Genomic DNA, 13,156 nt, shown 5'->3' with positions numbered 1-13,156 from the left:
TGTTGACGAGGACAAGGCTGGAGATCACTCTGTCATGCTGACTGAGTTCAAATAACAGACTGGAAGCTTCAAAAGGAGGGTGGTGCTTGGAATCATTGTTCTTCCTCTGTAAACCATGGTTACCTGCAAGGAAACACGTGCCGTCATCATTGCTTTGCACAAAAAGGGCTTCACAGGCAAGGATATTGCTGCCAGTAAGATTGCACTTAAATCAACCATTTATTGGATCATCAATAACTTCAAGGAGAGTGGTTCAAATGTTGTGAAGAAGGCTTCAGGGCGCCCAAGAAAGTCCAGCAAGCGCCAGGACCGTCTCCTAAAGTTGATCCAGCTGCGGGATCAGGGCACCACCAGTACAGAGCTTGCTCAGCAATGGCAGCAGGCAGGTGTGAGTGCATCTGCACGCACAGTAAGGCGAAGACTTTGAGGATGGTCTGGTGTCAAGAAGGTTAGCTAAGAAGCCACTTCTCTCCAGGAAAAACATCAGGGACAGACTGATATTCTGCAAAAGGCACAGGGATTGGACTGCTGAGGACTGGGGTAAAGTTATTTTCTCTGATAAATCCTCTTTCCGATTTTTTGGGGCATCTGGAAAAAAGCTTGTCCGGAGAAGACAAGCTGAGCACTACCATCAGTCCTGTGTCATGCCAACAGTAAAGCATCCTGAGACCATTCATGTGTGGGGTTGCTTCTCGGCCAAGGGAGTGGGCTCACTCACAATTTTGCCTAAGAACACAGCCATGAATAAAGAATGGAACCAACACGTCCTCTGAGAGCAACTTCTCCCAACCATCCAGGAACAGTTTGATGACGAACAATGCCTTTTCCAGCATGATGGAGCACCTTGCCATAAGGCAAAAGTGATTACTATCGATATTTTGGGTCCATGGCCAGGAAACTCCCCTGACCTTAATCCCATTGAGAATTAATTATTCAAGAATGGGCTGCCATCAGTCAGGATGACTTGATCACATTGTGAGAAAGAGGTTGTTGTCCTGGCACCACACTGCCAGGTCTCTGACCTCGCTATAGGCTGTGGTGTCATCAGCAAACTTGATGATGGTGTTGGAGTTGTGATTGGCCACGCAGTCATGAGTGAACAGGGAGTATGGGTGGGACTAAGCACGCACCCCTAAGGGGCCCAAGTGTTGACATTCTGCATGGCAGATGTGTTGTTGCCTACCCTTACCACCTGGGGGCAACCCTTCAGGAAGTCCAGGATACAGTTGCAGAGGGTGATGTGATTAGTGATGAGCTTTGTGGGCACTATGGTGTTGAGCGCTGAGCTGTAGTCAAAGAACAACATTCTCACATAGGTGTTCCTTTTGTCCATGTGGGAAAGGGCAGTGTGGAGTGCAATAGAGATTGCATAATCTGTGGATCTGTTGTGGTGGTATGCAAATTGGAGTGGGTCTAGGGTTTCTGGCATGATGGTGTTGATGTGAGTCATGATCAGCCTTTCAAAGCACTTCATAGCTATTGACATGAGTGTTACCGGGCAGTAATCATTTAGGCAGGTTACCTTTGCTTTCTTGGGCACAGGGACTATGGTGGTCTGATTGAAACATGTAGGTATTACAGACCTGGCCAGGGAGAGGTTAAAAATGTCAGTAAAGACACTCGCCAGTTGGTCCGCACATGCTTTGAGTACACGTCCTGGTAATCCATCTGGCCCCGCAGCTTTGTGAATGTTGACCTGTTTAAAGGTCTTGCTCACATCGGCCATGGAGAGCATGATCATGCATGCTTCAGTGTTGCTTGCCTCGAAGCAAGCAAAAAAGGCATTTAGCTCGTCTGGTAGGCTCGCATCACTAGGCAACTCGCGGCTGGGTTTCCCTTTGTAGTCCGTAATAGTTTTCAAGCCCTGCCACATCCGATGAGCATCAGAGTTTGTGTAGTAGGATTCAATCTTAGTCCTGTTTGGATGCTTTGCCTGTTTGTCTGAGGGCATAGAGGGATTTCTTGTAAGCGTCCAGATTAGTGTCCCGCTCCTTGGATGTTGCCTGTACATAATTCATGGCTTCTGGTTGGGAAATGTACATACGGTCACTGTGGGGACGACGTCGTCTATGCACTTATTGATGAACCCAGTGACTGAAGTGGTATACTCCTCAATGCCATCGGAAGAATCCAGTGACATATTCCAGTCTGTGCTAGCAAATCAGTCCTGTGGCATAGCGTCATCTGAGCACTTCCGTATTGAGCGAGTCACTGGTACTTCCTGCTTTAGTTTTTGCTTGTAAGCAGGAATCAGGGAGATAGAATTACTGTAGATTTGCCAAATGGAGGGAGAGCCTTGTATGCGTCTCTGTGATTAAAGGTGGCCTAGAGTGCGGTCTTAGTGCCATTATCAGTTTGTGGTGGTAAATAGTCGGCTACGAATAATATAGATGAGAACTCTCTAGGTTGATAGTGTTGTCTGCAGCTTATCATGAGGTATCCTGCCTCAGGCGAGCAATACCTCGAGACTTCTTTAATATTAGACATTGCACACCAGCAGTTATTGACAAATATATATACACACCCCCGCCGCTCATCTTACCAGACTTAGCTGCTCTATCCTTCCGAAACACGGGTAGCCAGTCAGCTCTATATTATCCTTGTTGTCGTTCAACCAAGTCTCAATGAAATATAAGATATTACAGTTTTTAATGTCCCGTTGCTAGGATAGTCTTAATCGTAGATCGTCCAGTTTGTTTTCCAATGATTGCACGTTGGCCAATAATAACGAGGGTAGTGGTGGTTTACCTACTTGTCGGTGAATTCTTACAAGGCACTTCGCCCTCCTCCCCCTTTTTCTCTGACTTTTCTCCATGCTGATGACGGGGATTTGGGCCTTGTCTCAACAAGGCAGTATATCCTTCGCGTCGGACTCATTAAAGAGAAAATCTTTGTCCAGTTCGAGGTAAGTAATCGTTGTTCTGATGTCCAGAAGCTCTTTTCGGTCATAAGAGATGGTAGCAGCAACATTATGTAAAAAACTGAAAAGCACATTTGGGTAGGAGCCTGTAAAACGGCAGCTTCCCCTCCGGCACCATTATTCTGGACATTATTCGTTAATCAATCTATACATTCATGTTACTCGATATTATTATGTGAGACTGTAGAAAGATACATTCATCAAGATCTTTGATTGTGAGGCACAGGTCTAGATTGGCCTCAATCAGGTCCAGCAGGACATCCTCCTCTACCTCAGTTTGGGAATCATCAAACATTTGTATTTGTGCTGCAGAGGGCAATCCAAACCTATTTGAACACAAAAAATAGAGACTAATCAAAATACAGAGAGATAAGCCACCAAAGGGGCAACAGAATGGGTCTGACCCAAATCAAGCCTAAAGGTTCAATTAAGAAAATACATCAGACGGTTCATATATTCACCTTGATTGATGAAATATCCATAAGACAACCCAGGCTGTAACTTCTTGCATTGTTTATATTGGACCTTCACCAACATGTTACACTGGACTCCTCCAAATGCAATTACACACAATGTCATTTTTAAGTTACATTTGGTTGCAAATATTTTATGGTGTAGCTGTACAAATATAAAATCACAAAATGCCCTCTTATACCCTCTCCCCTTTGTCTTCCCTGCAGTGGATCAACCAGTTATTCCAAATGCCACTTTAACGATACGGATCTGGGATATTCCAGTGGAATCAACCAACTAATCTAACTAGCTACAAACAGTCACCACCACCACTCAAATCTATTGGAAAGAAGCTGGCCAATACATTTCAAGCCATATTGACTTGAACACAATGTCTGATCTGTGATTAACAACAAGCACACACCATAGACATCTAAATGACCAAGGACAACCCTATCACGTCTGGCCACGTGCTCTAGCTAGCTAACGTTAGCGCTAAGAAAGTTACAAGATGTTGGTCGGAGTTGTCAACACCGACCATTAACATCAAATATGTATTATTCAGCAAATAAAGGGCATTATTGTCACCATAAAAGGTGAATGGAGGTGTTTGAGGAGGAATTTTAATGCTCGTTCACCCGCAAACAGTTTTATGACACCTCTGATTTACAACGGGAAACATGCATATGGTGTGCGCCAGGTTTATGAATCTCAATATTCTTGTACATGCGCAGTCTTTTCAGAAATGGCGCAGGCAGAAATGTAGTGTGAAATTTACCTAATGTTTATAAGTGAAGATCAGGTGGGTAATGTACACTACATGGCGAAAAGCATGCAGACACCCCTTCAAATTAGATCATTCGGCAATTTCAGCCACACCCGTTGCTGACCGGTGTATAAAAAAAAAAAATTGAGCACACGGCCATGCAATCTCCATAGACAAACATTGACAGTAGAATGGCCCGTACTGAAGAGCTCAGTGACTTTCAACATGGCAACATCATACAGTAGGAAGCCACCTTTCCAACAAGTCAGTTTGTCAAATTTCTGTCCTGTTAGAGCTGCCCCGGTCAACTGTAACTACTGTTATTGTGAAGTGGAAATGTCTTGGAGCAACAATGGCTCAGCTCACAGAACAGGACCACCCAGTGCTGAAGTGTGTAGCATGTAAAAATATCTTCTGTCCTCGATTGCAACACTCACTACCGAGTTCCAAACAGTTGGCATAGTGCAAACTGTAATGTTTGGTGGAGGAGGATTAATGGTCTGGAGCTGTTTTCCAACATTCGGGCTAGGCCCCTTAGTTCCAGTGAAGGGAAATCTGAACGCTACAGCATACAATGACATTCTAGACAATTCTGTGCTTCCAACTTTGTGGCAACAGTTTGGAAAGGCCCTTTCCTGTTTCAGCATGACAATCCCCCCTGTGCACAAAGCGAGGTACATACAGAAATGGTTGTCGAGATTGGTGTGGAAGAACTTGACTGGCCTACACAGAGCCCTGACTTTAACCCCATCAAACACCTTTGGGATGAATTGGAACACCGACTGCTAGCCAGGCCTAATCGCCCAACATCAGTGCCCAACCTCACTAATGCTCTTGTGGCTGAATGGAAGTCCCTGCAGCAATGTTGCAACATCTAGTGGAAAGCCTTCCCAGAAGAGTTGAGGTTGTTATAGCAGCAAAGGGAGGACCGACTCCATATTAATGACCATGATTTTGAAATGAGATGATCGACAAGCAGGTGTCCACATACCTTTGGCCGTGTAGTGTATATCTTGATTAACGAGAGGGGCGGGCTCTGACTGATCTGACAAGTCATCCTCAGTGTCACGGCTGTTGTAGGAATGAGCGGACCAAAGTGCAGCGTGTGTGTCGTTCCACATTTTATTTATACTGTGAAATTATGCAATACATACATAAACTGAATGACAACAAACCGTGACACAGAGGTGAAACACACTACTCAAAATGAATCTCCCACAAACACAGGTGGGACAAACACCAACTTAAATATGACCTCCAATTAGAGACAACGATGACCAGCTGCCTTTAATTGGAGATCATCTCAAACAAAGCCCAACATAGAAATACAAAAACTAGAACAACCCAACATAGAAATACAAAACTAGAACATAACAACAAAGAAAAACTAAACTAGAAAACCCCCCTGTCACGCCCTGACCTACTCTACCATAGAAAATAACAACTTACTATGGTCAGGACGTGACACTCAGATGTGATTGGGCCATCTGTCATGTTAATGCTGGAGAAACGGTCTGTCTGTCTGTGAGCGCTTGTGTGCCTGTGTACATTTTATTAATATTTTGAGCTATTTTGCCCCAAGGCATGACAATATGACAATATTCATAGGGGTAGTTTATGTGTACACATCTGACTTGAGAGACTATTTAGACAGAAGATTCAACTTCAATTGTTTAGTGAAACAATAAGTGGTTATCATATTATTTTCTATGAGATCCAGTTGGATGTCAATCACTGGTCAATCACTGGTCCTTAGGTCAGCTTGATTGTCAACTTGATTTCATAAATATACATGTGCATGTGTGTGCGTGTGTGCGTGCCTGAGTGTTCAAATGGGTGAGTGCAGTGTAAGTGATACAGTATTGAAAATGTGTTCACAGTGTGTTCTCAAACACTCCCCTACCAACCACAACTTGTGTGCCAGCTCTGATTACCAATTTTGTATCTGACTGGGAAGTGACACACAAATAAGTAATTTGTAGTTGCTAAGTAACTGAAAAATAGACTTTGAGGATTTATGTTTCTAATACAAATCTGAGCCAGAACAACAGTTCTACAAGTGCTTCACTCCAATCTGTCAATCTGGTCCATGTAGCATCACGCCTTCTTTGTGTCTTCCAGTAAACAGACAAAGTATGTCAGATTTTTTGACCAAATGTCGTTAAGATGTTTTGTTTGTATGCCCGCCTTCCCTTCCTCCCTCTCCACCCATCATGACAAGCATCAACTGTTAAATACGGTACAACCACTAGTCCGTGTCAGTTCAATATTTCATGAGAGGACCTGAGTGTGTGTTATTTCCTTATGAAGTGTGTTCTAAGCTGCTACCCACAGTACGTATGTTTGTCAGTCTGACAATGTGTGTCTAGACTCCGACTACTAGTGGGTTTGTTCCATAGATATATTAGGTGTAGTAACTTTTCCTGTACCAGAGTCCTGTACCATCATCAAACATGACAACGTGAAACATGTAGAAGTCCACTAGACTGACTGGTAATAGTAAATCCAATATTGGATGATGTGTTGCTGGATTCAGAATATTCTGTGCTGTTTTGCTTTGAATGTCGCCGAGAAATTAACAAAGGAGTTCTGTTGAATGAAGCCAAAGTCTGTTTGTGGAAAGGTCAAACATTCACTCATCTGTATTCCTGATACACTCATCCTCTCCCTACTATCGTCACAGAATGGTGTTCACTTCTGCTATTTCTGTTATTGAAAATTAAAAAATGTATAAGACACACTGATAAAAGTGCCAGTCAGGAAATGGCGCTTCTTCCTCAAACCCCATGCAGGAAATGTGTTGTGGTGAAGATAAAGGGTTCAGGAAGTCACCACAGAGTAATATCATTTTTCAGGACCCTGGACGAGACAGAGTATTTTTTTCTCCTTGGATAGACCCTTCGTATTGTGTGCTAGTGCTGAAGGGATATTCATCCCTATGCTGATAGTATCAAGTGTAATGTATTGATATTCATTTGGATGATTGGCAGCCTCAACAGAGTATTCGCCAGGTGTCTGTTCTGGATCACTGTTTTTTTAGCTAAAGTTGCATGCAGAAGGGCACGGGTCTACGTTTGCAATGGGAAAAGGTAATGCTCATTTGAATGAGTCAGAGGAGGATGGTGGGAGGAGTTATAGGATGAAGGGCTCATTGTAATGGCTTGAAGGGAATGAATGGAAACAAGTCAAACACATGTTTTCCATGTGTTTGATGTGTTTGACTTCATTCCATTCATTCCCTTCCAGCCATTACAACGAGCCTGTCCTCCTATAACTCCTCCCACCAGCCTCCTCTGGAATGCGTATATATTGCCATCCATTAGATGCTTTTTTCTAAAGCAATATGTCATGAAACTACTCTGGACAGACTCCTTTCCATGAAGTCCATTCCAGCCATTACAACGAGCCTATCCTCATATAACTCCCCCCACCAGTCACCTCTCGATCGCTTGTATTGTGCTTGTTTCTACAGAAATATGTAATCTCAGAACTGTTTGCAATCCCTTGTCTATTTCAGAATAAGCATACATTCTAATGTGTGTTCCCCTCTCCTCATTCATCATTCATTCTCAGACAGAGTTCAGTGTGTCAAATCGAAGGGCCTGTTGTCCAGACCTCTGGCAGTCTCTATGGGGGTGCCACAGGGTTCAATTCTCAGGCCGACTCTTTTCTCTGTATACATCAATGATGTCACTCTTGCTGCTGGTTATTCTCTGATCCACCTCTACGCAGACGACACCACTGTGTATACTTCTGGCCCTTCTTGGACACTGTGTTAACAAACCTCCAGACGAGCTTCAATGCCATACAACTCTCCTTCCGTGGCCTCCAACTGCTCTTAAATGCAAGTAAAACTAAATGCATGCTCTTCAACCGATCACTGCCCGCACCTGCCCGCCGAGCACCTGCTAACCGAGCACCTGCCCGCCCGTCCAGCATCACTACTCTGGACGGTTCTGACTTAGAATATGTGGACAACTACAAATACCTAGGTGTCTGGCTAGACTGTAAACTCTTCTTCCAGACTCACATTAAGCATCTCCAATCCAAAATTACATTTAGAATCGGCTTCCTATTTCGCAACAAAGCCTCCTTCACTCACGCTGCCAAACATACCCTCGTAAAACTGACTATCCTACCGATCCTTGACTTTGGCGATGTCATTTACAAAATAGCCTCCAACACTTCTCGGCAAATTGGATGCAGTCTATCACACTGCCATCCGTTTTGTCACCAAAGACCCATATACTACCCACCACTGCGACCTGTATGCTCTCGTTGGCTGGTCCTCGCTCCATATTCGTCGCCAAACCCACTGGCTCCAGGTCGTCTATAAGTCTTTGCTAGGTAAAGCCTCGCCTTATCTCAACTCACTGGTCACAATAGCAGCACCCACCCGTAGCACGCGCTCCAGCAGGTATATTTCACTGGTCACCCAAAGCCAACTCCGCTTTTGGCTGCCTTTCCTTCCAGTTCTCTCTTGCCAATGACTGGAACGAATTGCAAAAATCACTGAAGCTGGAGACTCATATCTCCCTCACTTTAAGCATCAGCTGTCAGAGCAGCTTACAGATCATTGCATCTGTACACAGCCCATCTGTAAATTGCCCACCTCATCCCCATGTTGTTTTTTTTCTTCTTTTTGCTCCTTTGCACCCCAGTATCTCTACTTGCACATTCATCTACCACACATCTATCACTCCAGTGTTAAATTGCTAAATTGTAATTATTTTGCCACTATGGCCTATTTATTGCCTTACCTCCCTAATCTTACTTAATTTGCACATACTGTATATAGACTTTTTCTATTGTGTTATTGACTGTGCGTTTGTTTATCCCATGTTGTAAAACAACCGCAGAGCTAAGAGACCCTCAGCCTATAAAAAACATTATTCTGCAATGTGTGTTCTCAAACAGAATGGATATGGAAGAATGAATAAGAATTTAATAGTAAGACTTGGAGTGATGCATCTCATAGAGCATTTCCCTACTTGAAAAATGGCAGCTAGAAAACATAACGACTTGTGTAATCACATACTCTGTATGCTTAGACGTATCACATCTCTCAGAAACCTCACAGAGGACATGACTTATCGATGTCCTAAAACCTATCAAGCAGAAAAGCCATTCATTTTGGGGATATATGTATAACAGGATTTTCCCGGTGTCGCCATGTCCCCCTCCCCTGTCCTTGGGGACCGGGGGGTGAAGGTGAGGCGTGATACAGCAGTCATTGCTGTCATCAGTACTGATGTCAAGTGATGGAGAGGCTGATTAGTAAATCAATGCCCTCCCCTCTTCAGCCAATTATGGGTCATTTCTCCATCTGTCTGATGACATATAAAATCTCTGTCCAATTAGGATTGACTTAAAGGTCTAAATGTGTGTCAGGTGATTTGTCAAAACAGATAGCATAAAGTGTCAATTCAATGGTCTACTGAAGCTTTGGGAGAGTCATTAGCATTGTGTTTTGGAATTGTTCCTCTAATTCTGTCATTTTTGCATTAAGTCAAATGTTTTAATTTAATCCATGGCTGGGTACAAAAGGGAAATTACATTTTAAAAACAAAATACATTACTACCTCAAGGTTAAAGGTCATGATATTTTGATTCAACTAGTACAGACTGAGAGAAAATAATAAACAATTTGCTCAGAGAACTGCACTGCTTTGTGTAGAGTGGAGAGAGTATAGTGTTAACTCCACTGGGTTGATGCAGGTAGAAAAACAAGACATTCATCTTCATACTGGCTGTTATTACTGTAATTAGTCAAGTGACAAATGATTACATCTGATTTTCTCTCTCTCTCTCTTTCTCTCTCTCTCTCTCTCTCTCTCTCTCTCTCTCTCTCTCGCTCTCTCTTTCTCTCACTCTATTTCCTTCCCTCTCATTAACACAACTTTGTTTGTCAGGCAGGTAGTGGATCAAACTAGTCTACGTTGTGTGACACATCGGGTAAGGACTGCGTCCCATATCCAAAGGGACCCTGATTATTACTGGGATCACCTGCACCTCCCACTATGACGTGGTACAATATGATGTCGGAAGGAGAGGAGGAGAGAGGGAAAGAGGGAGGATGGAGGTAGAAATGAGTTGTAGCAGTAGTTTTTCTGGAATGGTGAATAAATGTGTTTGATACAATTCCATTAACTCCATTTCAAACATTATTGTAAGCCGTCCTCCCCTCAGCAGCCTCCACTGACACACACAGACACACACTCAGCTGATGTATGCGGAGGGAAAAAACATATTTATTAAGTGTCATTTCTACTAGAGTTTATTAGCCACTTCCAGTGACATTCTTAAGCTTTGATCTCTGATAGTGCATGTCAAAGGGAAGTGAATGAACCAACAAAAACAAAATAATAATAATAATACAAATAATAATATATACATATTTGCAAGGTCTGTTGTTTTCTCTCTTATCCTGTATCCGGTTCATTTTGAACTGCTGTATGATATTTTTTCATTTCCTAGGCTTCTAGGCCTCTGCCCTAGTACTGTAGGCATCTATTTGTTCATGCTTTGTCTTGTAAGTTAACCTGAGGATATGTATATGACTGTGTGAATGCTTTGTTAATGTCAGTATTGCTTTGTATGCCTTGTATGTGAATCCATTCATTTTACAAAGTGATTTAATAGTCTTATTTAAATGCATAATAAATACTTGATTGCACATGGTTTTACTATAATATCAAATGGAGTCAGATAGTCATGTTTATTAAATGTAGATTGTTATATTATTTAGCACTACAATGGTTACAGCAGTGATCCGCAACAGATGCAACTTACTGACGGGGGAGGTCGAGAGCCCAGGTGATTGGAGTTATTAACTATGAATATGTACTTCCTGCATGCCTGGGGCATGATAGTTCTGACGCACCTCATCAACATTCAATTAACCCAGCAGCCCGCTCTTCATCCTGTTGGGTTTCCCTCCCCTCCAGCTCTCCTCCTCCTGTTAGAGGCATTACAGCCCTGAGCTGCTGCTGCAGTCACAGAGCAGACTTGGATCTCTGTTAATGAGATCCATCAGCACTACTTACAGGCTTCTCCTGAAGAGGTGGATGGAGCGACAGAACCAAACAGAGGTGTGTTGCTACATAGAACAGGAAGGTCCCATCTGAGAAGGTCTCTTCTGAGCTGAGGGGGATATTTTTCTCTCTCCTCCTCTTCACCGCTCTTTCTTTCTCTCTACCCATCTGTCTTCCTATCTGTGGATCTGATTGGGTCACTCTCTCCTTCTTCATTCTTTCAGCTTGTCCCCTTGTACAGTACAGATAGACAGATATGAGGTCTGTGACCTCCAATGAGTAAAATGACTTGACTCTATTCACACGTTGTTCACTGTGAGAACATGTCGATCCCACGATCCCAACTCTCTTCCTCCTCTCACTGTCTCATCTCTTCTCACCTTTCCTCATAGGTCAATGTCACACACACACACACACACACACACACACACACACACACACACACACACACACACACACACACACACACACACACACACACACACACACACACACACACACTGTGTCCACCTTTATTAACTTGATCACAGGAGTGACTGCATTTAAGGACACATTGTGCTGTTATTTCCATCCTGTAATTAATCTGTTTAAGCTATAATGATCCAGGTATTTCCTTTAATATACTGAAAACAAGACTGTAAACAATTCTGATGTTAGATCAGAGATCAACACTAGGTAGGTTGTTTGTGTGCAGGGGATGCTTTCAAGGTTTTTTACGAACATAAAGGACAGGCCGTTGTTCACTTCCACTCTACTGTCCATTTCTAATGAATGAAGTAAGAACCTTCGAAATCACATTTGAGTAATCCAATACACACCTCTAGAAATATGTTTTCTGACTGTGCAGCACCATATTCAAACATAGGAGTGGACCCTAGACTTTGGATGACTCCTCACATCCACTGAAGATCCCTTCCCAGAGGGATCTGACCCTCTCTCAGCACTATACAGTAGGAGTTTATCTTTCCTCCATTGCCATTGACCTGTCCTTACATCCTTTCATATAAGAGATAGAGGGATAGAGAGAGACAGAGAGAGTGAGAAAGACAGAGAGAGAGAGACATACAGAGAGAGAGAGAGAGAGAGAGAAAGAGAGAGAGATGGCTGACTGAAATTGTTAATACGAGTAATCACACCCAGGAAAGAAGGTTGTCTACTAAAATCAAGCAATTAAATGCCAGTCGCAATCTGCAATCTGTGTGATTTATATGAATATCCTTCGCTTCTTTCCCATTTATTGAATATGGACTCCTTAAGTGCAGTTATGACATTGGATCCCCATGAAATCATTTAAATGAAATACTGACTTATCTGACATGTCTAATGATGTAAGTACTTAAGTTCAATCAAATCTGAAACAATACGTTAACTTACAGAACCCCCAATACAAGAGATTGACATTAATTAAAGTGGATAAAACCGTTTTGTCTTTTACCTTCATACATTGCATACTAAGAAGCCTAGCTGTCAGAAAATATGTTTTATTCACATCATTCCCTACATGATTCCCTGTAGACATTCTGACATTCCTGCCAGTGCCACGCCGGATAGGTTAGTGTGATCTATCTCTGGTGAGGGTTTGGGAGAGGGCCTGTCGGCTCGGGGATCGTCTCTCATCGCTTTTTATCCATTGTACGGATGGTTTATTTTTTGATGTCATATTCAAACATTGATTTTCACCAGAGCTGAGAAAGGTGAGGTCACTAGAGAAGATAAAAGATCCTGAGGAAATGATGACCTGTTATTCTAACAAAGCACAAAGAACACATCAAACAGTTCATGGAACAATTCCATGTTACATTATGAATGGAATAGCGATCGTACAATATACAAATTAGAGGATGTATAATATCATATGTTTTACCTGGATTGTAAAATAGCATACGAATTGGATGATATAATTTATCATATATCTTGGAGGATGTATAGTACTATATGTATTTTCTCTGAGACCAGGTTGCTTGTTGTATCAAAATAACAAAG

Source organism: Salmo trutta, chromosome 24 (genome assembly GCF_901001165.1).
Source record: "Salmo trutta chromosome 24, fSalTru1.1, whole genome shotgun sequence".
NCBI classification, from domain to species: Eukaryota; Metazoa; Chordata; class Actinopteri; order Salmoniformes; family Salmonidae; genus Salmo; species Salmo trutta.
Note: the sequence above shows the minus strand (reverse complement) of the source record.